Genomic DNA, 27639 nt, shown 5'->3' with positions numbered 1-27639 from the left:
AGAATAGGAATTAATTTTTCTTTCAGTGCTTGGTAAAATTCCCCTGGGAAGCCGTCTGTCCCTGGGCTCTTGTTTGTTGGGAGATTTTTGATGACTGCTTCAATCTCCTTACTGGTTATGGGACAGTTCCGGTTTTCTATTTCATTCCAGTTCAGTTGTGGTAGTTTATATGTCTCTAGGAATGCATCCACTTCTTCCAGATTGTCAAATTTGCTGGTGTATAGGCGCTCATAATATGTTCTTATAACTGTTTGTATTTCTTTGGTGTTGGTCGTGACCTCTCCTCTTTCATTCATGATTTATTTGGGTCCTTTGTTCTTTTTGATAAATATGGCCAAGGTTTTATCAATCTTATTAATTCTTTCAAAGCATCAGCTCCTAGTTTTGTTGATCTGTTCCATTGTTCTTTTGGTTTCTATTTCTTTGATTTCTGCTGTGATCTTTATGATTTCTCTTCTCCTGCTGTGTTTAGGCTTTCTTTGCTGTTCTTTCTCCAGCTCCTTTAAGTGTAGGGTTAGGTTGTGTACTTGAGACCTTTCTTGTTTCTTGAGAAAGGCTTGTATTGCTATGTATTGCTATTTACTTATAGGACTGCCTTTGCTGCATCTTGAAGATTTTGACCAGTTGTGTTTTCATTATCATTTGTTTCCATGAATTTTCAAAATTCTTTAATTTCCTGGTTGACCCATTCATTCTTTAGTACGATGCTCTTTAGCCTCCACGTATTTGAGCTCTTTCCAACTTTCCTTTTGTGATTGAGTTCTAGCTTTAGAGCATTGTGGTCTGAAAATATGCAAGGAATGGTCCCAATCTTTTAGTACCGGTTGAGACCTGAACTGTGACCCAGAATATACTCTATTCTGGAGAATATTCTATGTGTACTAGGGAGGAATATGTATTCTGTTGTTTGGGTTGGAATATTCTGAATATATCTGTGATGTCCATCTGGTCCAGTATGCCATTTAAGGCCTTTGTTTCTTTGTTGATCTTTTGCTTTGATGATCTGTCCATTTCAGTGAGGGGAGTGTTAAACTTCCCTACTCTAATTGTATTATTGTCATTTTGTTCCCTTGATTTGTTATCAATTGGTTTATATAATTGGCTGCTCCCATTTTAAGGGCATAGATATTTAAAATTGTTAGCTCTTCTTGTTAGACAGACCATTTAAGTATGACATAGTGTCCTCCTTCATCTCTTATTGTAGTCTTTGGCTTAAAATCTAATTTATCTGATATAAGGATTGCCACCCCAGCTTTCTTTTGATGTTCGTTAGCATGGTGAACTATTTTCCACCCACTCAATTTAAATCTGGAAGTATCTTTGGGCTTAAAATCGCCTCCAGCCTGGAGGAGCTGAGAGCTCAGAGTCCCATTCCTCAGGGTGCCCTAAGAGAAAAGCAGTCAATCCCTCCCATCTCCCTGGTCTCTGGCTGCACTCTGTGCTCACCTGGCCTGTGACTGAGCATTTCTATCTCTGGTGCACAGCCCTGTTTGGAGTCTCCAAACCCAGCAGATTCCTGTTGTATTGCTCCTCCCAGAGGAGGTAGGGGAGTCTCAGATCAGGATTACCTTAAACTGTCATCCAAGGCACAGTCCGGCCACTGCTCTGGGAGCAGGTACGCCACAAGAGGCAGATCCAAGGAGACTCCCATTAAAATCTTAAAATCTGCAATGTGATACCCCCAGCTTTGTTATTCTTTCTCAGGATTGCTTTGGCTATTCAGAGTCTTTTGTTCCATACAAATTTTAGGATTGTTTGTTCTAGTTTTGTGAAAAATGCTGTTGGTATTTTGATAGGAATTTTATTGAATCTTGCTTTAGGTTGTCATTTTAATGGTATTTAAATGGTATTTGTTCTTCCAGTCCATGAGCTGGTAATCTTTTCATTTTTGTTCAGTTTCTTCATGAGTGTATGATTTTATATTTTTAGAGTGTAGGTCTTTCACTCCCTTGATAAAATTTATTCCTAGATTTAAAATTTTTTTTTAAATTTCTTTTCAGTGTACCAGAATTCATTGTTTACACACCACACCCAGTGCTCCATGCAAAATGTGCCTCCATAATACCCACCACCAGGCTCACCCAACTCCCCCTGCCCCCACTGCTCCTTCAAAACCCTCAGATTGTTTTTCAGAGTCCATAGTCCCTCATGGTTTATCTTCTCCTCCAATTTCCCTCAACTCCCTTCTCCTCTCCATCTCCCCATGTCCTCCGTGTTATTTCTTATACTCCACAAATAAGTGAAACCATATGATAATTGACTCTCTCTGCTTGACTTACTTCACTGAGCATAATCTCTTCTAGTCCCGTCCATGTTGATACAAAAGTTGGGTATTCATCCTTTCTGATGGAGGCATAATACTCCAATGGACCACATCTTCCTTATCCATTTGTCCATTGAAGGACATCTTGGTTCTTTCCACAGTTTGGCGACTATGGCCATTGTTGCTATGAACATTGGCCCTTCTTTTCACTACATTTGTATCTTTGGGGTAAATACCCAGTAGTGCAATTGCAAGGTCATAGGGAAGCTCTATTTTTAATTTCTTAAGAAATCTCCACACTGTTTTCCAAAGTGGCTGCACCAACTTGCATTCCCACCAAGAGTGTAATAGGATTCCCCTTTTTCCACATCCTCTCCAACACATGTTGTTTCCTGTCTTGTTAATTTTGGCCATGCTAACTGGTGTAAGGTGGTATCTCAATATGGTTGTGATTTGAATCTCCCTGATGGCTAGTGATGATGAACATTTTTTCATGTGTCTGATAGCCATTTGTATGTCTTCATTGGAGAAATGTCTGTTCATGTCTTCTGCCCATTTTTTGACATGATTATCTGTTTTTTGCATGTGGAGTTTGAGAAGTTCTTTTTTTTTATTTTTTTTTTAAAGATTTTATTTTATTTATTTGACAGACAGAAATCACAAGTAGGCAGAGAGACAGGCAGAGAGAGAGGAGGAAACAGGCTCCCTGCCGAGCAGAGAGCCCGATGTGGGGCTTGATCCCAAGACCCTGGGATCATGACCTGAGCTGAAGGCAGAGGCTTTAACCCGCTGAGCCACCCAGGCGCACCCGAGAAGTTCTTTATAGATCCTGGATATCAGCCTTTTGTCTGTACTGTCATTTGCAAATATTTTCTCCCATTCTGTGGGTTGCCTCTTTGTTTTGTTGACTGTTTCCTTTGCTGTGCAGAAGCTTTTGATCTTGATGAAGTCCCCACAATTTATTTTTGCTTTTGTTTCCTTTGCCTTTGGAGATATACCTTGAAAGAAGTTGCTGTGACTGATATCGAAGAGGTTACTGACTCTGTTCTCCTCTATGTTTCTGATGGATTTCTGCCTCATGTTGAGGTCTTTTACCCATTTTGAGAATGATCGAGTTTTATTCTTCTACATATAACTCTCTAATTTTCCCAGCACCCTTTATTGAAGAGGCTGTCTTTTTTCCACTGTATATTTTTTCCTGCTTTGTTGAAGATTATTTGACCATAGAGTTGAGGGCCCATATCTGGGCTCTCTACTCTGTTCCACTGGTCTATGTGTTTGTTTTTATGCCAGTACCATGCTGTCTTGGTGATCACAGCTTTGTAATAAAGCTTGAAATCAGGCAACGTGATGCTCCCAGTTTTGTTTTTGTTTTTCAACATTTCGTTACTAATTCAGGGTCTCCTCTGATTCCATACAAATTTTAGGATTGTTTGCTCCAGCTCCTTGAAAAATACCGGTGGAATTTTGATCAGAATGGCATTAAAAGTATAGTTTGCTCTAGGCAGTGTAGACATTTTAACTATGTTTATTCTTCTGATCCATGAGCATGGAATGGCCTTCCATCTTTTTGTGTCTTCTTCGATTTCTTTCATGAGTGTTCTGTTGTTCCTTGAGTACAGATCCTTTACCTCTTTGGTTAGGTTTATTCCCAGGTATCTTACGGTTCTTGGTGCTATAGTAAATGGAATCGATTCTCTAATTTCTCTTTCTGTGTTTTCATTGTTAGTGTATAAGATATTCCTAGATATTTTATTTTTTTTTGGTGGGAGTTATAAATGGAATCTTAACTTTCTTAACTTTAATTTCTGCTACTTCATTATTAGTCTATAGAAATTCCACAGATTTCTGTATATTTTGTATCATGCAACTTTACTGAATTCATTTATCAGATCTAAAGTAAGCTGAATCTTTTGGGCTTTCTGTATGCAGTATCATGTCATCTGCAAATAGAGGGTTTTATTTCTTACCAGTTTAGATGATTTTTCTTTTTTTCCCTTTTCTGGTCACTGCAGCTAGGACTTCCAGTACTATGTTGAATAAAAGTGGTGAGAGTGGACATCCTTTTCTTTTTCCTGATCTTATATTAAAAAGCTTTGATTTTTTTTTTTTAAACCTTTGGCTGGCACTGATTCTGGCTGGGGCTGCCTGCTTGGTGTAGCAGAGCAGGAGTCAATTTGGAGACAGAAGCCTACCAAAGCAGGTAAATTTGACAGGTTGGGTCTTCAGGGGAGTGCCAGGATGGGGCATGAAGTGCTAGCAAAGAAGATGGAGAGCGTTAGCACTCATTTCCAGATGTTTCCGGCCATTTAGGTTGGAGAGTAGGGTGGTAAGGAGAAGAGAAATGGTGCCTGTGAACACTTCTGTTCGCAGAGAAATGTCTTGCAGATCCCTTTCCCTTCTGCACATGTTCTATGATTATTCAGAAATCTTCTTCACATATACCCCAGGTAATTTTAAAACTACTGCTTCTTTGCTGTGTCTGGGCCAAGTTATTTAGTATACTGGCTCTTTAAGGATGGGAACTCAGTTTCCTATTGCCCTCATGCTTTCTAGGAGTTGAGTCCCACTGGTTTTCAAACCAGGTGTTATGGAGATTGTCTTCCCAGTAGGGGTGCCCTGTGTCAGGGGTGCCTTAGCACTTCTCCATGCTTGTGATGTCCCTTCCATTTGTCATTGGTCACATGGTGGGGGGGGTGGTTTCATTCCCAACTGGGTCTCTCCCCCTCCTGCCCTTTAACATGTGCCCTTTTCTCTATGGGTAACTGTGGAAAGTCTGTTCTGCCAGTCATCAGATTGTTTTCAGAGTTAGTTGCATAGATGTAGCCTTAATCTTTGTGTGTCTGTGAAACAAGGTGAGCTCAGGATCCTCCTATTCTACCATTTTCTCAAAACTCCAGTGTCCCATTTTTAATGTATAATTTTATATTTCTTCTGGATTTCTTTCTTTTTGATATTGAATTAAAGTGTATTCAATAGCTGTTTTGTTCATTATATTGTTTTTATATATAAAAAAGCCTTTTTATATAGTTTTATGGCTTTATTAACAGAAGTACAGTATACACATAAGCTCTCTGTCTATTCATTTTCTTCACTTTGCAACCTGGCATTGGGATTTGTGACTCTGATGGCCAGCTGGGCTGCTGTTTCCACAGTGGTTTTATGATTCTTGGAGGAGACATTGTGAGCAATCTCTGCATGGCAAGATTTGTTGCACATCAGGAGCACTTTAACCTCCTTGATGTTGTGGACTATGAGCTTCAAGAAGCCACTGGGTAGCATGTGCTTTGTTTTCTTATTGCTCCTCTAACCAATGTTGGGCATCAAGATCTGACCCTTGAATCTTCTTGTCAGTGTCTCTGGGTTTCCACCAGTTGTGCCTAATTTTGACATATCGGGCTGGCTGGTTCCTGTTGAACTTCTTGGTCCTCTTTTTAGTGATCTCAGGCTTCATGAGAGGTCTGAGGGTAGCCATGATGCTGAGAAGAAAATGGCTGTCGCCTCCACAGGCATCACTGAGGAAGAGACAAAGAAGCCTTTATTTATTTATTTTTAAGATTTTATTTATTTATTTGAGAGAGAGATGGAGAACATGAGCAAAAGCAGAGGGAGAAGCAGACTCCCTGCTGAGCATGGAGCCTGATGTGGGGCTCAATGCGGGGCTCCATCCCAGGCTCCTGAGATCATGACCTGAGCTGAAGTGAAGGCAAATGCTTAATGGACTAAGCCGCCCAGGTACCTTAAAGCCTTTACTTTTTAATTCTACTTTGAAAAAATGGCACTGGTGAATATCAGGATTACATCAGAGAAGGTTAGTTGCCCATTAAGAGGTCTTTATTTTGATGCATTCATACTGATTTATGTCAGGCTGTCCTTGAAGGAAAAGAAACTTGAGCATATATTAGGTTGCATGATAAGCAAATGCTGATATTTGACTTTTTTTGACTTACAAAACTGACAGTTTCACATAGTTCAACTTAATTCATCTGAGTTGTATTCCTGCCTCAGGGTAGAACTATTTCAACCAGGTTCATACAGATTGATACATAGGGCAGAGTACTACTTTCACAACTTGTAATGGCCACCATAACTGCCATTGGAAATAGCTACTGGCACATTCCGGCCAGAGTGACAGTTCCACCCTATATAGGTGGATCTGCACAAGAAGTGAAATGATAAGCCAGTTCCTAGCAAAGCTGCACCCTATATTCCATCAAAGCGTGTATCTCTCTCTCTCTTTCTCTTTTTTAAAGATTTTATGTATTTATTTGAGAGAGGAATGGGTGAGAGAGAGCACACAAGTGGGAGGAGGGGCAGAGGGAGAGGGAGAAGCAGACTCCCCACCGAGCGGGAGCTCAGCATAGGGCTTGAGCCTGGGACTCTAGGATCATGACCTAAGCCAAAGGTAGATACTTAACTGACTGAGCCACCAAGTGCCCCTCTATCTCTCTCTTTTTTAAAAATTTTTTAAAAATTTATTTATTTTCAGCATAACAGTATCATTATTTTTTCACCACACCCAGTGCTCCATGCAATCCGTGTCCTCTATAATACCCACCACCTGGTACCCCGACCTCCCAACACCCGCCACTTCAAACCCCTCAGATTGTTTTTCAGAGTCCATAGTCTCTCTTGAAGGAAAAAAAAAGATTGTTAAAAAATACCCTTAAAATATGTCCAAGACTTATGTAACAATGTCCAAGACTTATGTAACAATGAAACAAAAAACCTGCAAATCAAATACAAACAAAAGTATAAAACCAATTTAAATGAGCCACATTGATTTACTATGACATTTTTTCCCCTCTAAATCATGAATTGCAATATTGATATGGTGCTGATTTCAAGAGTGAAGAGTCTCATGAGTCTGCATGAGTAACTATCCATATGCATGTGATCACTTGGTTTATTCAACATTCATCTCTACTGCAAAACCTCCATTTGTACAGCAAAGAGTGATCCATTTGGTTTTTCCCTTTGTGTGGATGTGGCCAACTTTGCTCTTTTGGATAGAAGTTTGACATTTTTACAATTAAAAGTACATTTCACAGTTAAAAGGTACTCTTTGGTGCCAGAGCTCTTTGTTTCTATAAACTCTTATTGAGGTTCAGAAGGTAGCTCTTGGTGATATGTGGTGACCTTCTTCTTTTTTTAAAGATTTTATTTATTTATTTGAGGGGGGGTGAAGGGGGGCAGAGAGAGAGAATCCCAAGCATACTCCATACTGAGATCATGACCTGAGCTGAAGGCAAACACTTAACTTAGAGATTGATCTCACAATCCTGAGAACATGACCTGAGCTGAAATCAAGAGTTGAATGATTAACTGATTGAGTCACCCAGGCACCCCTATGTGGGGATCTTCTGTTAGATTTCATACCTTGTGGGAGCACTATGCCTTATCTATAACATTTTGCTAATACTAATATTAATTAATACTAGTACTAATGCTATAATATATATAATATATAGTATATACTGATTTATAATACTCTATTATAGAGTTATTCAGTAAGTAAAATGGCTAGAAAAGGGTTTTTAGTTACTATTATTTTAATAATAAATATCTGCTTGAATATAAGTTCCATCTATGCATTAAATCTTGGTTGGGATTGTATCCCTCTGCTTTTCCTTTCTATAGACATTTTTTTCTGTCAACTATCATTAGATTAGAAAAACATTAGCAAGTTTCCCTCCAAACCTTCCATCTTCTACTTGCTGATGAAGGATGATGGACTTCAGTATTTATGGATGTGAAAAAGTTAAGTAATGACTCAGAAATTTAGTAACTGTACAGGGATTTTAATATCAATTTTGCCATCTACATTGCCAACATATCACTTTATTATTTTAGGAAGAATAAACAACAGCAAACAAATCTTTTTAAAAGAAGCCTAAATTATATCAATCTCCTTGTAGTAGGTTTGTTTGTTTTTTTTTTTTTTTTAAGAAAATGTGTCCAAACTCAATTATATTCTTCTTTCGATTTATAGTTGGTGAGTAGACAAAGGGCACTTGGTCTAAATGTTACCTGTTCCATAAGTATAAGGTAAAGAGTAAATACGTTTAAATAATTTCTGAGGGGTACTCCTCTTACATTAATTATTCAATAAATTACTGATAAATTACTGATGAAATTAAGAAATTGCAAGAAAAAAGTAATCTAAGATGTAATTGATATACAATTAGTTAATTTGGATGTTTGTAATGTATCCTTATGTTGTTATTGTAAGCTTTTAGTGACTGAAACATAGGAGACAAAAAAGTCAGAGAACATGAAATTATGTTTCTTTTTAATTCATTCATTAGTTTATGTAGCAAACATTAATTGAGCATTTGGCCCTTGACCTAGATACCAGGAATGGACAACTCAGTGGTTTTGCATACGTTATTTCTTCCTCTAAGAATGCCTTTCTACTAGTTCTCCATCTGGAAAACTACTTATTCTTCCAGATTCAGTGAAAAGAATATTTCCTGTACACAGATAATAATTAGTTGGTCAAGCTTCTGTGCTTTGATATATTACTTGTTTATTGTATATTATGTGTACACATAATATACATACCAATTCAATATATCTACCAACTCAAGTGTAAACTCTTCAAGGACTTGTTCCACTATTAAATTTTTAGTATCTTTCCTTTTGCATTTTAAGGTACATTGTTTTCCTGTATAAAATTGTGGTAATCTTTAATGTCTCATTCTTTAAATGTTATGTGAGTAGCACTTATTTATGTGGTAAATATTCTTTGATTTTTATTGGCAGTGTAATATCACATGCATGAGCCATAATTGATTGAGCCATTTGTCTACTTTTGGTTAATTAGGGTATTGTCAATTTTCTAGCTTTATAAATAATGCTGAAATCCTTGAAGATAAATACTTGTCCTTATCTTTGATTATTTATTTAGAGTTAAACATTTCTACGAGTGATAATATTAAGTCACATGATATGAGCAGTGTCAAAATTCTCACCATAAATGGCCAAATGGGTCTCTAAAAAGTCCATTCTGTGAATAATATGTGAGAAGCTTCTTTTACCTTACCCACCCTTACCAACCTTAGACATATCATTTCAAAAACTTTGTCAATTTTGTATGCAATAAATAGCTCTTTATTTTGGCTGATTTTATGTTCTTATATTATCTTCTGTTACAATTTGGGAGGAACATTTAGAGCCAGAGTTTAAGGGCAGTTGAAATAGAAAGTTGTATAAATCCAATGTGAGATATTCCCAACCACTTTGTAATGTCCAGGAGATGCCAGAGGATGGAAAGGCTGCTATTTGGCAAGTGGGGTCTATTACTCTAGTGGCATGGGGAAAAAACATTAGTCATGTTTAAGCTCCATGAGCAAATGTTAACTAGGGAGTCGTTCAAGTTAAAATGTATTTTATAAAATAAATTTTGAAATCTAAGATCATTATTTGTATAGAAACCCATTATTAACCAAAATTGGAAGAACAATTTCTCTTGTATTACAAATATGATAGAATATTACAGTTTGTTGGTGTGGCCATAGTTCAAAAGTTGGGGTCCCATGTTGGTCAAAGGGTTCTTTTCAGGAGCTGCCTGGGACTGTTCATCCCCTATATCCCATATGTTATCCATGTAACTCGGAGGTATCCATTATGGTGTCTTAGTCACATTTATTTATTTATTTATAAAAATATTGTGTTTATTTATTTGACAAGAGAGAGCTGAGAGAGGGAACATAAGCAGGGATGTGGGAGAGGAGAAGCAGACTCCCCACTGAGCAAGGAGCCCTACACAGGGCTCGATCCTAGGACCCTGGATCATGACCTGAGCTGAAAGCAGACGCTGACCTGAGTCACCCAGTCACCCCAGTCTTTGTTACATTTGGTACTGTTGTGTATTTTGATTTTCCTCATTTAGATTAGTGAATCTCTGGTATTATTTTGCTGCCTTCTCTCTGAACAGATCAAGGCTTTTACCCAAACATTGCATCTGTGATGTGGATAAGTTTGCTTTTTTTTTTTTTTTTTTAGAGATTTTGTTTATTTGACAGATAGAGATCATAAGTAGGCAGAGAGGCAGGCAGAGAGAGACAGAGGAGGAAGCAGGCTCCCGGCTGAGCAGAGAGCCTAATGCGGCCTTGATCCCAGGACCCTGGGATCACAACCAGAGCCGAAAGGCAGAGGCTTTAACCCACTGTGCCACCCAGGTGCCCCGATAGTTTGCTTTTTGTTGCTATCTTATCACTTAACTATTTAACAGCATGATCCTTTGGGGCTACATATAGGGCTTTGAAATTTAATTTAATTACATTCATTTGGACATCCTGAAAAATCACTTCAGTGCTCAATCAGTTTTTTTCTCTTTAGGCCTCTCACCTTCATTTGTGTTTGTAGGAGGGATGAGTTGGCGGAGAAGTGAGAGGGAAGAGGAAGGAAACCATTTCTCTTTTAATCTTCATTTAAGGCTTTAAGATGAACATCAAAGAAAATAATTCCATATTGTAATCAAAATGAACTGATTCAGCTCATGGTAAAAAGTTGATTTGTAAAAGTACATTTGAGTTTTAACTTCAAGGTAGGGTCAGAATTTTTATAGGGGTGATCATATATATATATATATATATATATATATATGGTAGCTAGACTTGGGAAGTGTTTATTACAGACTTTGTATCATGGTTGTCAGATGTAATAAGTAGATAAAATCAGGGGCATCCACTGACATAATTAATATTTACTCTTACTATGCAGATGACAAAACTGAGGTAAAATTAAGTGCAGCTAATAAGAGACAGTATTAGGCTTAGAACTCAGGGCTCCCCATTCTAACAAGAGTACTCTTCCTGTGTTCAGATCAGTACTTTCCAAACTAATCTGCACATGAGTCATCTGAGGATTGTGCTAAACTGTGGGTTCTTATGTAGCAGGTCTGGGGCAGAGCTTGAGATTTTGCTTTTCTAACAGGCTCCCAGGGCATGCTGATGCTGCTTATTTACAAACTACACTTTGTGTGGCAAGGCATTAAATTCTTCTCACTTGGAGAAATAAAAATGACCTTTTGTAATGAGAAGTGAAGACAGAACAATTAATACGCTTCCCAGCACGTATTTAGTATTTTATTTCCTAGAAAATCATCATTGGTTTTTTGATGATCCTTGAAGATAGTGGTTTTGTATACACTTGGTGTGTAGTCTGATCCAGCAAATACACTTTTGAGTGTATCTAAAGTGGCAGATACTAGCAAGAAAATTAGTGCTTTTTAAGTGACTTAATTTTTTGAAATAATAGATTGAAAACAAATCCAAATTAGATAATGTGAAGTAATTATGACACAGAAAGCTTGGGTAAATCATGGGTAAAATCACTTTCTAAATCAGTTGTGTGGAAGATTTAATTGAAGAGACTGACTATATCCCTTTCTCTTTTCTTTGTTAGGCTTTAAATAGACAATGAACAATACCAGCTGTAATCTAATTGAAGTCTGCAGACCCCAGGTGTTCAGTTCAATAAACTGACTACTTTAAGTTTAGTTTAATGATAGTCAAGACAGGATTTCACTGATAGTAGAAGTTATAGCAGGAAGTCCATTTCTGTCAAGAGTATTCTAAATTTTAGAATACATATTAGAGTTAGAAGTACTCTTAGAGATGAGGATATCATGTGCCCTAAGCTCCCCTTCCCAGTGTCAAGCACACACATTGAATCCAAAAGAGATTTAATGACTTGCTGAAGGTCAGTCAGCTTATTGGTAGCATAGTGTTTATTAGAAGCTTGGTCAGTGATCACAAAGTCAACTGCTGCCAAGGCCAGGTAAAAAACAGTTAAGGGTTATGTATTTTAACATAAAAGAGGGTGTTAGGGAATGTTGCATGCAGCTTACATGAAAGAGTCACTGAAACACAGATCTAGCTGATTATTTATGTGTGAAAACAGGGGCTCAGTATAGCCAGATCATCTGATTTTTTTTTTTAAGAGAGTTTACTTCTGGCCAGGGGTGGGGTTAGGGAGGGGCAGAGAGAGAGAGGGAGAGAGAATCCCAAGCAGGTTCCATGCTCAGTGAGGAACTAGATGTGGAGCTCAATATTGTGAGCTAAAATCGAGTTGTCTGCTTAACCGACTAAGCTACTTAGGTGCCCCTTGATCATTTGATTTTTAAATAAAAGCTGGTAATCCACATACTTTATGTAAAAAATCTCAATTTTGAAATGCTGACAACAAAGAAAAACAAAAACTGTGAATCAGACAAAACACATTTACAAGGCAGATTTGGCCCAAGGGGCTGCACTTTTACGATCTCTGATCCAAGCTTTTTTTTCTCCCAATTTAGTGCATCTCTACCCATGATTGCTAAAATCTCTCTGAAGTTTCCTTAGTGGGGAGGTCAGGTGGTTGGGTTCTACTCCTTCCAATACCCTGTCAGTAAGGTCTCAACATGAAGATCATTTGGAAAGAAGGGCTCCAAATAATGATGAACAAAAACAATATCCTTCCCACTGTCCTTGAAGCAAAAGCATTTTAATTTATAAGGCCAGTGAGGAAAAGTGAAATTGTGAAATAAAGGAGGAATTCCTGCTTCAAGGGGAGCTATCCTGACTGGGCATTGGTCAAGTTTTCCCAATAACAAAGCATAAAAATCAGCTAATTTTGGTCCTGGTTATTGTTGAATATGCCTATGAAATATATGCATATACATATATGTATGTATGTGTATAAGAGAGAGAGGACACTCTAATTAGAGAATTACCACTTTTTTTTTATTTCCTTTCCTCATTGTGTGGAAAGAGAACTAAGGCCAGTCATAAAGAAATGATGAACTATTGGAATACTGCTGTGAGATGGAAGTGAGGGGTATAAGATGGAAGTGGGGGTATAAGTAAGATGAGGGAGGTTATCAGTCTGATCAACTTTGGTATTCATTCATGGTCTCAATTATTTGTGAACCTCCTAAAAGGTCAATATCATAATGTATAGTTGTTTTTCCAAGACACAAATTTTAATTGCACAGTCAGTGGTTTCTATGGAGAAGAAGGACACTGCTGTGGTATGTGAGCTTAGAATACTATTCAGTATTTGCAAAGATTAAAAAATTTAATACAGATAAAGTGTACCTGGCATAGAGAAAATGTTTAATCAATGGTAGGTGGTATTATTATTTCTTTATGTGTTTTTTTTTTGAAGATTTTATTTATTTATTTGACACTCAGAGATCACAAATAGAGAGGCAGGCAGAGAGAGAGAGGAGGAAGCAGGCTCCCCGCTGAGCAGAGAGCACAATGCAAGGCTTGATACAAGGACCCTGGGATCATGACCTGAGCCGAAGGCAGAGGCTTTAACCCACTGAGCCACTCAGGCACGCCCTTTATGTGGTTTTTATGTTTTGTTTTTATTATTGTCCTTATAATGAGTCTTATAAAATTATACATTAGTGCAAGTTATAGGGAGAATTATTTTCTGGCATAGTATTCCAAATTGGAGATTGTCCAAGATACCAAGACCTATACCTTGTAGATATCAAGGGTTTAGTCTGTTTGTCTGTGGGATCTCAAGGAGAGTTGACAATATTAGCCCAGTATATAAACAGACCAACTTGGGTGATAATTAAGGTTCTTATTTTTGAGAGGTAGGATTTAAGTTGAAGAAGTTGAAGTTAAATATCTCAGCCTCTTTTGAGGATGGGGATGATGGAAATGAATTACAGTCTCTCTGGAGGGAAACAACCAGATGCTAGCCCAGAGGAAAAAGGCTCAGAGCTCAAGGTTGCTTCAACACAGCAGTTTGAAGGTGACTAGAAGCTTTGTGAGTCCTTTGAGACTCATGGTTTTTGGCTAAGTGATTTTAGCCCAGAATGAAATGATTTTAGCCCATTATCATTTTAGATAATGAAAAGTCCTTCCTTTTCATTATCATCTGTAGATTTTAAGGATTATGTCTGACCAATGATAATGTAATTACGAATTTGCTATTGATTTTTTTCCACAAAAAACTTATTTTCATTGGATTTAACTTTGGGTTAATGCTAATATAAAAGTCATGCTTACATTTTGGTCTAATGAATGTAGAATAAGAAAAATTTATATTGGTTCTGAACAGTCCAAAGTATGGACTAGAATTTAATTTAATTTAATTTAATTTAATTTAATTTAATTCTAATAGGGAACATAAAGAAGTGAACATCTTAGTGCTTATTAGATTATAGCTTTTTATAATTAAGTGAAAATTAGTAAAGGGTATATAAAGATAAGACCTGATCTTTTTCCTCTAAGGATACAGTTTAAAAAATTAAATGAAAAAATGCTTATACAAAATTATGTTGAGAATTTATCCTTTTCTGTTTAGCTATTTACCTTTTGTATTTTTCAGGAATAGAATTTACTTAACAAAGTATTTTTTTCTTTAACATAACTATACTTTAATCTTCTTTGTGGATTACAAACTGGCATAGTAGCAAGGGATTTGGAGCCAAACTTTGGAGGCTTTACATCTATTTTGAAAAATCACCTTTATTAAGTTACAATTAAAATTACATACAATTCATCAATTTAAAGTATACAATTCAGTGGATTTTTTTTTTTTTAAGCAACTTTGCAGGGTTACTCCATCATAACAATAATCTACTTTTAGAACATTTTGTTACCCCTGCTAAAAGAAACCCTGTACCTAGGGGTGTGTGAGTGGCATGGTGGGTTGAGCTTCTGACTCTGGGTTTTGGCTCAGGGATGGTAGGATCTACACCAGCATTGAGTTGGACTCTGCATTTAATGTGGCATCTGCTGAGGTTTCTATCTCCCTCTTCCTCGGCCCCTTCTGGCCTCTCTCTGCCACCTCACTCCCATGCTCTGGCTTGTGAGAGTGCATGTGATTGCTCTCTCTCCAAAATAAATAAATAAATCTTAAAAAAAAAAAAAAAGGAAACCCTGTACCCATTAGCAGTCATTCCCCATTTTTTCCAACCCCTCAACACTAGACTGTGATCATTAATCTGTCTTTTCCATAGATTTGCCTATTCTGGTCATTTCATATAAATGACTTCTTGCATTTAGTATTATATTTCAAGATTCATTCTTATAGCATATATCAGAGCTTCATTTTATTTAATTGCTGAATAATATTCCATTTATTTCTTCTTTTCACTGTCCTTATAATAAGTCTTATGAAATTATAGATTGCCACATATATGCATACACATATACAATATGTCACATTTTTAAAATTTACACTCAATGGGCATTTGGGTTGTTTTACTTTATAGGTATTGTGAATAACGTTGCTATGAACATATGTGTGTAAGTTTTGGTGTGAACATATGTTTTCATTACTATTGGGTCTAGGACTAAAGTTCTTGGCTCAAATGCTACTTTAATATTTAAGTTTTAGAGCAAGTACCAAACTGTTTTCCATAGTGGGCTACACCAACAATATATGAGAGTCCTAATTTTACCTTCACATCAGTAATGTATGAGAGTTCTAATTTCTCTAGTACTTTCAAAACTTGTTATTTTCCATTTTATTTTTTTATTAGTATAGCTACTGACTATCAAATATCTCATTGTGCCTTAATATGTATTTATTTAATGACTAATGATGTTCAATATATTTTCATGTGTTTATTTTCTACTTGTATATTTACTGTGGAGAAAAGTCTATTTAAATCCTTTATTCATTTTAATAATTGGGTTAATTTGTCTTATTGTTGAGTTATAAGAGTTGTTTTAGGTCTTATGAGCATTTGCTAAAAATAATGTTTGAAAATTACTTAGTACACAGAAGTCCTTGAATAGATATTTGATCTCTTTTCTCATAGTTCTTTTGATTTTTTAAAAAGATTTTATTTATTTGACAGAGAGAGAGAGATCACAGGTAGGCAGAGACGCAGGCAGAGGAGGAGGGGGAAGCAGGCTCCCTGCTAAGCAGAGAGCCTGATGCAGGGCTCTATCTCAGGACCCTGAGACCAGGATCCGAGCCAAAGACAGAGTCTTAACCCACTGAGTCCCCCAGACACTCCTTGATTTGGTTTTAATGTGCCTTTTTCTAAAGTTCATTGATGATTATGTATTTAATATTTTGTTAACTATAGTTTATTTTGTCAAGAGCCTTTAGCCATATACCTATGCCATATACCTAAACCTATACCTATATCTGTATAATCTATATCTATATCTATCTATAGAGGCTTCAGAGTACTTAGTAGTTTCTCAGACAAAGAAGATGCTTAATCAATCAGATATCTAATGTTTATTTCATCTAGATTCAACAAATTATTGAGTGCCTATTTTTTTCATCATTTTGTTAGAGATAGTCTTGCTAACAGACTGTTTCCCTTGCTGGCTGTGATGAAAGAAGCTTCCCTGTGGAGAGACCCATATGGCAAGGAACTGAGTGCAGCCTTTAGCTTATAGCCAGCCAGAAACTGAAGAACTCAATCTGAGAAACTGAATTCTTATAGTTATCATGTTAGCTTGGCATCAAATCCTTCCCAGTCAAATCTTCAGATGAGACCTCAACCCTGGCCAACACTTTGATTTGTAGCCTCCTGAGAGACCTGAAGCAGAGGACTCAGATAATCTGTCCCCAAATTTCTGACCCACAGAAATCCATAGAGATAATAAATGTATGTTGTTTTAACTGCTAAATTTGTAGTCATTTGTAGATAACTAATAGGTAATTACTAGATAATAATAAACACATTAATTTATTTCTTTTTCCCATTTCCCTAGCTCAGGGTTTGTCAACTTTGACATTGTTGACATTTTGGCCCAGAAAATTCCTTTTTGTAGGGCATCCTATGCATTATAGGATGTTCAGCAGGCCCACTGTCTTCTATCCACTATATGCCAGTAGCACCCTCCAGTTCAAGAAACAAAAATGTCTCCAGACATCATTCAATATTGTCTCATGGAATACCCCCTTCTCCATATTGAGAACCATTGTTCTCTCTGTTTGGAACATATTTACCCATTATTGTTGCTTGATGATATGTTATAACACAGTTCAAATGCTATGTCTCCTGACCTTGAGCATGGAAGATTATATAGACACATTATTTTTACTGGATACTCCTCTCCAAATTCCTTCTGCACCTATTATAATGAGGTTGTATAGTACATGATATAATATTTGAGGAGGATGTCATTATTTTTTTTTATTATGTGAAAGATTGTGTAGGGGTATAAATACTTTCTGTTACCCAAGATTTAAAGAATATTGATTTGAAATTATGATATATGATCTCAATCAGAATTATGTAGACATTGATTTAAGTTGTCAAACCTAGTAGGAAAGGGGAAAACAAGTATTTGCCATTGGATAAAACTTTTCATAAAATTATGATAAATTTTAAAATATAATCAGTGTCAAAAATAATCAAACTTGTCTTTCTGTATTTACTAATAACTCCCTACATGTGGACTCCGTAAGACATTTTGGCTTTGATATCAAAGCAGCAACATAACTCAATTTCATATATAATTCATTTTGTTTTTGAACTATGCCTTCATAAGCACATTTAATACATAATTAAGCTAAATTTTATTTAGTTTATTTTATTCTACTTTTGAAGATCATCTACCCTGTCTCTGACTTGAATTTATGAATGCTTTAGTAATGCAATAATGAGACATTGGAGTAATTTTCTTAAATTAAAAAAGAGAGGGGGAATCTCCCATAGGGGAGGAAGCTGCAGTGTTCTTGGCTTTCTATGGAAGCTAAACTCCAGTAATCTCTATATGAATTAAGATAAAACTATCACTTCCATTTTCTCTAACTTGGAAAATGATAAAGATAAAAATTTTCTCTACTTGTTCTACCTGCAATTAAAAAAAAAAAGACCATAATTTGAGAAGAGTGTTCTTTTCAGGTCACTTTTTATAGATTTTTATGGCCTGGAGGGTCAGACTTGATTGCTTTATTAACTGGAGTTTTATGTTGGTATTGTAGTTTTGATGTTTCAGCTAATTTTTTATAAGGCCAGAAACTCATCATGTATAGAGCTTCAAGTTCACAGATAGGTTACAGATAGGGTATATCCCCTATTCATAGTATAATGGTGTATAATATAAGGGCTCTAGGTTGCAAGTTCCAAAAAATGAAACTCAAAGTGGCATAAGCAAAATACAAAATTTAATACCTAATGTGACTAAAAGGTCTAGGAAGTATGGCTGGCTTTCAAATACAGTTTGAACCTAAGGCTTAAATGATGTCATCAGTACTGTTTTTCTGCATTCATTGGCTCAGTTTGCTATTGTTTTCTACCATAACTAAGGGCTGAGTTTTTAAGAGCATGGTGGGTGCTGAATTATATTGCTAGAAGAAGAGAAGGAGTGGTTCCCTGAAAAAGAGAAAGGGATTCAGGAATGTGGAGTGTTCTATGCAGAAGAAGATATGGTATGGGACAGACTGAAAATAGATATTTACTTCAGAAGCCAAATTTTAAGCATGTGACCTGGTAACGCATCTGTAATCATAGGAAAAGGAGTTTGAATTTGAATTGTTAATTGCATCAGATTTTAATAGCTTTATTCATGCATCTCAGCAGTAGGAATATACATGCCAGGAAGACCAGATGTTCATCCTACTCCTTGAGAAATGCTTGTTTTACTTCTACCTATGTTTGTTTCTACAGCATTAACTTATTTCTGCTTCAATTCTAAGTGGACACATTGTTTATGTTTCTTAATACAACTAACTGTTTCTTTAAGATTCTGCATATTTCTGATATATTTCATTATGTGTTGTTTTTGTTGTAGTTTAATTATCAGAGTGAAATTTCTGGGCAGCAAGCTAACAGTTGTCCTTTTTATCACCTAATCCATTCAGCATTTTAGTTTTGTCCATTTTTCTAAGGAAGCAAAAAATAATTTTAGCAGAGCAATTTCTTTTGCAAGTACATTCTTTTTTAAAAATTTTTATTTATTAGAGAAAGAGTGCATGTGTGGACAGGCAGGATGGGGGAGGGGCTTAGGGAGAGGGAGAAACAGACTCCATGCTGAGCATAGAGCTCGATGTGGGGCTTGATCCCAGAATGCTGGGATCATGACCTGAGCTGAAAGTAGATGCTTACCCAACTGAGCCACCCAGGCACCTGCAAGTAAATTCTTTTTTTTTTTTTTTTTAAAGATTTTATCTATTCATCTGACAGAGATCACAAATAGTCAGAGATTGAGGAGGAAGCAGGCTCCCTGCCGAGCAGAGAGCCCAGTGTGGAGCTTGATCCCAAGACCCCGGGATCATGACCCCAGCCGAGGGCAGAGGCTTTAACCCACTGAGCCACCCAGGCGCCCGAGCAAGTAAATTCTTAAGTACCAAATGTACCCTGGAGCATTAAGAAACCTGTTTTGTTCTGCACAAAGCATAGTTTGTCCATGTTTAAGGAAATTTAGAGGATTAGGAAGAAATCTATGAAATCATTTTAATTAATCTGCTTTTAATGCAGAAAGATGTAATAGTTGTTGCTTGAGTATTTTTCACTTCATTTTTTCCTTTTACCTTCTTCCACCTTTCTCATCATGCTTGACCTCTTTAACCAAGATTTATGATATGGCGCCCTCAGGCTCATATTTATCTAACTCCAAAATCTGATTTTATCACGCATGTCTCCATCTCTTTCAGCCCTCATCAGGTAGTCGCTAATCCTATTTATTCCACCTCCTTTTCACTCCACAGCTACAGGTCTTCACAGTTTCTCAGCTATGTATTATTCTCCGAACTGGTTTCTGCTTTCAGTTCCACCTCACTCTCCCAACTCTGGCCCCAGCTCCATCTCTGTCAAGGTTATCTTTCTGATATGCTGAATTGATGTATAACCCTTTTTGGATGAATTCTCATAGACTTCAGGATATAGTTCAGATGGCACAGCTTGGCACATGAAGCCCTTTGTATTGTGGCATCTGACCACTTACTCAGCTCAGTTTTCTGCCTTAGTGGCATCTGCATCCTTTGCTCTAGACAAATCAAATGCACCTGCATCTTTTTTCCCATGCAGATAACTTTTGTATATGGCGTTGTCTCTCCTCTTTCTCCTGCCTAGCTCAGTAACTCTTCTTCTTCCTTCAAAATTTGGTTCAGTCATTAACTTTTTTGTAATGGTTATCAAAATCATTGTGGCTGAATTTGATGCTCTTAATCTAACCTCAACATAGTGCTTCACACTGATAAATAATTGTTAATTTACTTGCTTGTCCTGCATATGATAATGCAGTGACCTTGAGGATAAGGTCTGAGTCTGGAGAAGTTTTAGGCCCATAGGAGATACTCAATAAATATTTAATGACTGAATATGTGATTGTTAATTTAATGTGTCAGTTTGGCTATACTGAAGTTCCCAGTGTCTTGGTCAAATACTAGTCTAGATGTTGTTATGAAGGTATTTAGTAATGTGACTAATATTTATAATCAGTATAATCAGACTTTCTCCTTCCATAATGTCCACAGGCCTCGTTCAATCAACTAAAGGTCTTAAGAGCAAAATTGGAAGTTTCTGGAGAAAAAGGTATTCTACCAAATACTATAAGAGAAATCCTGCTCGAATTTCTAGTTTGCTGGCCTGCCCTACAAATGTCAGATTCAACACTGTAACTTTTAACTCCTGTCTGAGTCTCCAGCTGACCAGCCTGCCCTACTGATTTTGGACTTGCTAGTTCCCACAATCATGTGGTAGTTAAAATAAAGTTTATCCTATATATCTGTATTTATGTCTATATTATCTTGGATCTGTTTCTTTAGAGTACCCTGGCTGATACAGAATGTATTAATGAATTGAGGATGTTCTGTACATATTTTATCCCAAGAATTTGGAGAAATACTATAAATAAGGAAATGAAAGAATGCAATTTACCTGCATCTAAGTTGAATAAGGCTCTTACAGGAAACTTCTTAAATTTTATTAACTATATATGTAAAATTTTTAGTGGACTAAAGACCATGACACTTAAAAATTGCATCTTTATGGCAATTCATCAAGTCAAAACAGGGCCTTTTCACTGGAGGCTTAGGAAGGTCAACTTAATTTTTTTTAATTTTAATTTTTTATTGAAATATAGTTGATATACAGTATTACATTAGTTTCAGCTGAAAAACATAATGATTTGAGAACTCTATATGTTATGCTAAGCTCACCACAAGTATAGCTACAATTTGTCACCATACAACACTATTATATTAGTATTGACTATATTTTGTTATGCTGTACATTTTAGCCCTGTGACTTATTCATTCCATAGCTGAAATCCTGTACCTCTCCCACTCCCCTTCACCTATTTTGCCTATCCTCCCATACCTACCCCTCTGGCAACCACCAGTTTGTTCTCTGTATTTATGGGTCTGTTTTTGCTTTTGTTGGTTCATTTGTCTTTTTCTTTTTTTTATTTCATGTATAAGTGAAATCATAAAGTATTTGTCTTTTTTGGAAGATTTTATTTATTTATTTGAGAGAGAGAGCACGAGCAGGAGGAAGAGCAGAGGGAGAAGCAGACGCCCCCTGAGCAGGGAGCCCAACAATGCAGTTGATCTCAGGACTCTGGGATCATGAGCTGAGACATGGGCAGATGCTTAACTGAATGAGCCACCCAGGCACCCCTCTCTTTTTCTGACTTATTTCATTTAGCACAATACTATCTAGCTCCAGCCATGTTGTTGTAAATGGCAAGCCCTTTTTCATTTTTAGCGCTAAATAATATTCCATCATATAACTATACCGAATTCTCTCTATCTATTCATCAGTTGATTGACACTTAGGTTGCTTCTGTATTTTGGCTATTGTAAATGATGCAGTAAACATAGAGGTGGATATATCTTTTTGAATTGCTATTCTCATTTTTTGGGGGTGAATACCTAGTAGTGTTTATTGTACATTCTCACCAAGAGAGCAGAAGTATTCATTTTTCTCGACATCCTCACCAATACTTGCTATGTCTTGTCTTTTTGATATTAGCCATTATGACTAGTGTGAGGTAATCTCTCATTGTAGTTTTGATTTGCATTTGCCTGATGAGGAGTGATGTTGAGCATCTTTTCATGTGTCTATTGGCCATCTGGATGTCTTCTTTGGAAAAATTTCTATCCAGGTCATCTGCTCATTTTAAAAATTGGATGATTCTTCTTCTTCTTCTTCTTCTTCCTCTTCCTCCTCTTCTTCTTTTCTTTTTTTTGGTGTTGAGTTGTATAAATTCTTTATGTGTTTTGGATATTACCCCCCTTGTCAGCTATATCATTTTCAGATATCTTTTCCCATTCAATACTTTGCCTTTTTGTTTTGTTGATTATGTCCTTTATTATGTAAATTTTATTTTTTAATGTAGTCCCAATAGTTTATTTTTGCTTTTCTTTACCTTGCCTGGTAAGACACATCTAGAAAGGAGTTGTTGAGGCTGATGTCAAAGAGTTTACTGAAGGAAACCCAACTTTAAAAAGTTGAATTATGGGATCATTATTGATATTATTGGTTTCTAAACTTGTTTTTTATTTATTGATACTTTTGGTAACAGAGTTCTGGTGACAGAGTGAAAAAATAACCTGAAGTTCACACTGTGGTTTGCTCTCCTTTTTACCTGTTTTTATTAAATGCCAAAAGTATGATAAAGCATTGGAGCCCTTTGAGATAATTTCCATTCATTTCCCTAAAATGCTCTTTAAGGAAATGGAGTGCAACAGTAGAATTGTACAGCTATCCAGACATTTACTTGTCCTTTATTTAAGGCATTATTCAATTCAGTGGACAGACTAATTTTCTTTCATCTAGATAACAGAAAAATAGATTTCCCATATGAAGGAAAAATGAATCAAAGAAAAAATAAATGTGTGCATGTGAACTAACATCTCTCTAAACTAATAAGTAGATCTTGAAATTTAAACAATTGCCAAGTACCTATGAGATAAGTAAATTTAAAAATATATTTTTAAATATCTTATTTATTTGAGAAAGAACATAAGAGAAAGAGAGCACAAGCAGGGAGAGGGAGAAGCAGGCTCCACATTGAGCAGGGAGTCCCATGTGGGGCTCTGTTCTAGGACCCCAAGATCATGACCTGAGCCAAAAGCAAATATTTAACTGACTAAGCCACCTAAGCATCCCCTTAAAAATAAAGAAATTTCTATGAAAAGATAAGAGTTACAATGGTTGCAAGGTAAATAGTCTTCTTCTAGTCTCATTTTTGGTATTATCAGGTATTTTTTACTTGATCTACCTTTGTCCATTTGAGCTTTAACCCAACATTGATTGTGCCTCTGCCATGAATAAAGTCCTATGCTAGATATTTTGGGTGACTCAAAGATGATATATAATTTGAAATAGATTGAGATAGAAATAATAATAAAGGTACAAAAAATTTTAGAGGGGAAATAGATAAAGAGCAAGACTAATTCCAAGCAACAAAAGTTGGGTATGGTTCATGGGGTTGGAACTTGAGCTAGACCATGAGAAAATGATCTAGTAATTTGAGTTACAGCTATAGGAATAGGGAAGAAGATTTCAAGCATTGGGACACTTTGAGCAGCATAAGGAAGATACAGAAGGCAGGAAGGCACAAATCCTTTGGAGCAGTGCTCCAAACACAGGTAATAGCTTGGAAATCTTAGCATCTAGGGAATCACTTTTAAGGTTACTTGAAATAATCCAGAGGAACACTGATGAGAGTCTGAGCTCAGACAGTGATGATAGGAAAAGGAGTAAAGGAGTGCATGTGAATGAGAGTATAAAGGTATTTGATATTTTTTAAAAAGATTTAATTTATTTATTTGGCAGAGATCACAAGTAGGCAGAGAGGCAGGCAGGGGGGTGCGGTGGGGAGCAGGTTCCCTGCTGAGCAGAGAGCCTGATGTGGGGCTCAATCCCAAGACCCTGAGATCATGACCTGAGCTGAAGGCAGAGGTTTAACCCACTGAGCTACCCAGGTACCCCAGGGTATTTGATATTTTAAGGCTTTATTATATAAGATAAACTTTTTAAAAATGAAATTTTCCCTTTTCATAAACAGACTTTTGCTAATAATCTATATGGAATTTGAAGAGAAACAATTCAAAACTCTCAAAAGTTTAAATAATCACAGTAAAAATACATAAGTATGCACTGATTTTTTACTGTGTCCCATTAAAAGGACTCTTCAGAGTGGAAAGTATAGTGTAAACTCCAGACTACTATGAAAAGATAAATAAGAAAGTGATAAGTTGTTTTAAGTTCAAATATTTAGTCTTAATTAAACTGAATCCCAGGGTATGAAAGAGCTTGTGATCATGGTCACAGGTCAGTTTGTGACTTTGAAAGTCCCTGCAGAATGCAGATGGACAGGATAGATAGATAGCAGCTGTTTCGATTGTGTAAAGGGTATGTGTTAGATAAGGGTAGGCAAAGTTTTTTAGGAATTTTTAGGAATAAAATAATGAATTTAACAGCAATTTCTAAAAGAATTCTGGAAAAGAAACTGGAGTAGATTTTTATGTACATAGAAATAATCTGCTAAATATTATGAAATATCAAGTGTTCAAAGAACAAGTTATACTCGTTTGCTCCTTTTTATTTAAAATTTTTCATTATATTAGTAGTGTGTGTTTATTAAAGAAGGTTTGACTCACCAAGAAAATTGTAACAAAACAAATTATATATAAACTTCATTGACATTTGTATATATTTCTTGTCCTTACTTTTAGGGCTTTTGCACACAATATTTGGAGGTCATTTTTATTTATTTATTTATTTATTTATTTATTTATTTATTTATCTGAGAGAGAGAGATAGGGAGAAGCAGATTCCCTCCTGAGCAGGCAGCTTTGTTGCTGAACTCAGTCCCAGGACCCTAGGATAATGACCTGAGCCTAAGGTGGACACTTAACTGACTGAGCCACGCAGGTGCCCCTAGAGGTAATTTTTAGATTTAATTTTTATTAAGTCCAAAAAATTGTACAAATATCATTTGTTTTAATACACTTTATCAAATAGTTCTTCAAGGTTTCTAATGGAAGTTAGAGGTATCTTGATCTATTCTTTTCAAACTTAGAAGCAACTACTATTTAACTGTTTCTTTTTGCGGGGGCAAACTTACTTTTGTATTTATAAATAGCAGACTTTTACTGTGATGATGTGACTTTTAAGAATTATTGACTTTTTATTGTGGGAAATTGTTGCAGGGTTCTTGTCTCACAGTCAAAGAATGAATCTCGCAGACACAAAATGGTTAAGTGAAGTGAAAGTTTATTAGGTGAAGGTGAAAACAGAACTGAGTGAGAATGGATTGCCATTGACAGCTTTTATGGTTGGTCTTTTATAGAAAACTGACCTGGGAACTTGGTAAATATATTGTCTATAATATTTAAGATAAATAAGGTGGATATGTAAATATTGTGAAAATATCTATATTTAGAAAAACAAGGTGGGTTTGTTATGTTCCATTCTCTCTGGTTAATATCTTGTCTATAACATTTCTCCACATCTGGGATTTCTCTGAGCCTGGTTGTGTAGCCCCCTGTGTGTTTTTCCCTACCTAACCTCCCCTGTCCCTTACTCAAGATGAGCATTTGCTGTATTGCTCCAGTACTATCTAGTCTCCACTTATACATAGACCACATCCACTTTGTTTTCTCCCATGTTATTATGCCATAGGTTTTTTTTTTTTTTTTAAAGATTTATTTATCTATTTTAGAGAGAGAGAGTGAGTTTGGAGGAGAGGGGCAAAGGGAAAGGGAGAGAGAATTATAAGCAGACTTTACTGAGCACAGAGCCTGATACAGGGATTGATCTCATGACCCTGAGATCACAACCTGAGCTGAATCCAAGAGCTGCATGCTTAACTGACTATACCAACCAGGCAGCTCTCATAATTTTTTAAGAAGTAAATATATAGTGTCTCTCATTATGATGATTATATAAACATTTCTAATCCAGCTTTTCAGTATATTATGGTTTTATTTTCTTCTAAAATTTTTTGTTTTAATGGAGAACTTTTAAATTTATTTTGTTTTTAATACACTGTCATTAAGTAAATTGCTTATTAATCATTCAAACACATAAGCCATGTTTCATTGTTTCCTTGGAGACAGATTTGGAGGACCTATCTTGGTGGTAATTCTGGAGCCATCTGATCTTATGCTCCAGTGTGGATGAGTTACTCTCTGAGTCTGCTGTTCAGCTGGCTTCCTGGGCCTTTCTTCCCTTCACAGTCATCCTAAGGATTACCTTTATCTTTTTCCTGACTTGGTTCCCCTTTTCTCTGGGTTTCATGCTTTGCTCTTTGAAAGTTTATTCCCTTGTTTTGGTAGAACATAAGCTTCCATGACTTTCTGAGATGTAATTCATCAAAGTATACTTTTTGAGATTTAAATGTCCAAAATGTCCTTATTTTACCTTTACGCTTGATTGATAGTTTCCAGGCATAGATGTCTAGGTAGGGAATGTTTCTTCTTTAGAATTTTGAAGGCATTTCTCTACTTTTCTCTTCTTTGGTTTATCATTTCCTCTTTTTAAATAAAGGCAAATAAAAGTAAGTATGTATACATGTATATATGGAGTCCCAATTAATCCTTGTGTTTTTAGTCTTACCTGTACCCCTACTTTTAGCCTTATTTTTGTAATATGAGTATTTCTGGGATTATATGGTGTCAATCAGCTAATGTTTTGGCTCCCTAAACCACATTCTTTTGTTCTGCTATGTTGGTTACTTTTCAAATTCAGAATTTTATTTTTATCACCTCTTGTTGTCTATCATGTTTTCCATGTTTTATCCTTTTGATTTTATGACTTTAAAAATTATTGGCATTATAGTGGGATTTTGTGAGGGAATTAAAGATAAACTCATGTGTTCAGTATGCGACTAGTTGGTCTCTTCAACTTTTTCTTCCACTTAATATTCTGTGAAGATCACATATTCTTATGTAAACATTAGCTGAAAAAAATCAAATATTTATATAATATTGCATGAAACTGCCATTTTTCTTAAATTTTCTTTGTTATGTATTTTTTTTTAATCACCAATGAACATGTTTCTGTAAAAAATTTGTTCAGTATGCAGAAAATGAAGTAAACTAAGAAGGAATTTACTAATGGTAGGCTTCAGTATCATATATTTGGCCTTGTCCTATTAACATTTTTTAAGTGACTTTGATAGAGTAATTTTTCAAAGGCCTTTTCTGCCTGTAGGATAAGGTTTAAGATTCAATTTATTTTTCATGATTACAGAAGCATAACTTGAATAAAGTTTTTTTTTTTTTTAAGACTTTATTTATTTGACAGGCAGAGATCACAAGTAGGCAGAGAGGCAGGCGAGAGAGAGGGGGAAGCAGTCTCCCTGCTGAGCAGAGAGCCCAATGCGGGGCTCAATCCCAGGATCCTGGAATCATGACCTCAGCCTAAGGCTTTAACTCACCGAGCCACCCAGGAGCCCCCTTGAATAAAGGTTTTAAGGACACAGATTTTAGTTCAA

The 27639-nt window shown here is 36.1% G+C and overlaps 1 long non-coding RNA gene and 1 pseudogene across 1 annotated transcript in view; one reads left to right on the top strand and one right to left on the bottom strand.

Moving 5' to 3' along the window:
• The window catches only part of LOC106005110, a 70883-nt gene extending 49885 nt beyond the window's left edge, over nucleotides 1-20998 (top strand). The window contains exon 3 of the long non-coding RNA XR_001178270.2: nucleotides 20666-20998. This is a non-coding gene — a long non-coding RNA (uncharacterized LOC106005110). The remainder of the gene's footprint in view (nucleotides 1-20665) is intronic.
• Nucleotides 5342-5738, bottom strand: LOC106005109 (annotated as a pseudogene).
• Nucleotides 20999-27639: the final 6641 nt, after the last annotated feature.

Source organism: Mustela putorius, unplaced genomic scaffold (genome assembly GCF_011764305.1).
Source record: "Mustela putorius furo isolate JIRA1106 unplaced genomic scaffold, ASM1176430v1.1 tig00003834_pilon_pilon_pilon, whole genome shotgun sequence".
Classification (NCBI taxonomy): domain Eukaryota; kingdom Metazoa; phylum Chordata; class Mammalia; order Carnivora; family Mustelidae; genus Mustela; species Mustela putorius.
The sequence above is the reverse complement of the archived record's forward strand: the minus strand, read 5'-3'. Positions and strand labels throughout refer to the sequence as shown.